At 51.0% G+C, this 2,559-nt stretch overlaps 1 pseudogene; it reads left to right on the top strand.

The window, feature by feature from the left end:
• LOC115871186 overlaps positions 1–2,559 on the top strand; it is a 76,218-nt pseudogene that overhangs the window by 72,596 nt on the left and 1,063 nt on the right.

The raw sequence follows: 2,559 nt of genomic DNA, 5'->3' as shown, positions 1-2,559 counted from the left end.
CTGCCATACTTCAGAAGGGGCATATGAAAGTACTTCCCCAAGAAGGCAGACTCCAGTCCTTCAGTAATCGAGTTAACGCAGCCATGCTGGAAAGGGGTACTGGCTGAACGCAGCATGCTGGAAAGGGGTACTGGCTGAACGCAGCCATGCTGGAAAGGGGTACTGGCTGAGCTGCCGGGGCTCTCACTAGCGAGGGACACACAACAATCAATGAACGAGATGGCTCACAGTGAAGATCCCTGTAGGTCCTGCTCTCAGCAACCCGTGTCTGCCGCCTTCCCCAAATGAGGGGATCGCTAGTTAAAGCACTTGGTTGCTAACTGAAAGGTCCGTGGTTTGAATCCACCCTGTAGCTCTAAAGAGAAAAGACCTAGCAGTCTGTTCCCATAAAGATTACAGCTCAGGAAACCCTATCAGACAAGTCTTCTGTGTCCTGTAGAGTTGCTACCAAGAAGATTTGACTTGATGGCACTGAACAAGATTCTCAGGGAAGAGTTTACATTTTCCCTAGATAAACTACATGCTGTCTTTTGGCACCAGCAATAGTGAGCCACATGTAAAAGCTGGAGAGCTGACCATCAAATCATTCAATAAAAATAACCAGAACCAAAACAAAAACAAAAACCAGAACCTTGTTGCCAATCTCTTCTTTTAGGTTTCAAGGCGATCTTAAACATCAAACGCTTTTAAAGTTAATGATAACAGGGCCTTCATTCTCAACCACAAAACAGGAGGGGGCTGCGGAGCTGTCCAAAGCTCCAGCTTGCAAGTGTATCTTACGAGATTTTTTGGAAAATGATACAAAATTACTCATCATCGGGGCTCAAAACATTATTTCCACATGGAAGACCATCCCATCACTCTAAAATCCTACTTTCAAATTCTGCTCTTCTGTTATTTCATTTGGTTAACTGGGTGAGTGATGTATTGCTATATGAAACATCCCACACAAAGCTAAAGGCTGCTACAGAACCCAGAGTCCTTACAGCTCTGACTCAAATCTCTTTTTGAATCAACTTCCTGTTGGTTATTGTGCTTTCCTCTGAAATGATTTCTCAATGTTCTCCAGCCACTGGAAACAATTAAGCTGAGAGCTGATTGATTCATCGAAACAAAAAGAGATTCTCATCGTTCTCCATCCCAACAGCAGTGCGCTCTCTGTTGAGAAGCACCGTGCCCAGCACTTGTCTGGTCCAGCACTGCTAGCCCACCAACCCCATCATGCCCGCCTGCAGCAGGCACATGGCCACACACTGGAAGGCAACACAGCCTGGTTTCCAATCATCACATTAGTGAGGAGCAGAGGTCTGTCTGCTCCCAGAGTTGGAAGCTTTATCATTCCCGCAAGAGCACAATCAAATCAAAACGGGCCTCGTCTGTTCAAAGTGGACAAGAAACTCAGGTTAAAAGCAATTGAAAGGTGGGGCTAGATTGGATGCCTTGCCGAAAGAAAGAAGTCTCTGGAATTTCCTACTTTGGGGGACAAAGGGACTCAACAATTTCCACACAAGGGTCTCTTCTCAACAAAGCATTCCTTTTCCCATATCCCCCCCACCCCCCAACACACATACACACCCTGCCGCCCTTACTTTATAGCTTTCACCAGTACCCCTGGGTCCTTGTCCAGTCACCACGATTTCTCCTCTTCCACACCAAAGGCTCCCTGCACTTGATCCTACTCACAGGCTCTGCACCCCTACCCATTCAGACCTCTGGGACAAGTCCCACAAAGAGTACATGTGACCCCCCACTCCCTTGCAGGCTACCCTAGTTCCAATCCATCACAACCCCCCCACCCAGCTTCCCTTGACCCCTTTCTCTTCCCTTACTCTCCCCCTCATCCTTTAATCTCCGTGGCCCATCTCTTCCTGGTTCCTGGCCATCTGGTTCCAGTTCTGTCACTTCTCCTCACTGTTCTTACCTGGGGTCTTGCTGAACCTCTTCAATTAACATCATTCCCAGTTAGCCTTGTCCCGGGGGCCATCGCCTCCTCCTGTTTCTCCCTAGTCATGCCCACCCCTGCATCACAATCGCCTGCCACTCTGCTCTCCTTCCTGGCTCCACCGGGCTCTCGTGCAGTGAGCGTCTCACCCACCCTGCCTGGCTGCACCGAATTCACACCCACTAACCCATACCTTTCTCCGGAAAACGCCGGGCAGTTCCCACCCACTGCTGGTCCCGGCCCTTCAGCTCATCTCGCTGTGCACTAGTTCACACCCTTGTCACGTCTGGCTCTTAATCACTCGCTCTCGTCCCCCTACTCCAACTGTTACCCTGGCTCTGCCCCTCCTCGTCTTCCACTTCCAACTCTGACCCCAGTCCCCCGCACCCCAACACCATCTCTTACCAAGCGATGCTCTGACACCTGACCCTAGGCTCCCTGGCCCCCAGCCCTGCTCTCCCTAACCTCAGACCCTGCCGGCTGCCCTCAGCCTCCTTCCACCCTCACGCCTTCTCTCCCGGGCTCCTAACCCTTTCTCCCGTCACCCTCCTCACCTCCCTGGGTCCCCCCAGCTGGCCCTACAACCTTCCCTTCCCGTCCCTCTCCCTTCCAGCCTT

The sequence above is a fragment of the Echinops telfairi genome, unplaced genomic scaffold (genome assembly GCF_000313985.2).
Source record: "Echinops telfairi isolate 266 unplaced genomic scaffold, ASM31398v2 ScPeMD7_3533;HRSCAF=4204_1, whole genome shotgun sequence".
Classification (NCBI taxonomy): Eukaryota; Metazoa; Chordata; class Mammalia; order Afrosoricida; family Tenrecidae; genus Echinops; species Echinops telfairi.
Note: the sequence above shows the minus strand (reverse complement) of the source record. Positions and strands in the feature narration are given on the sequence as shown.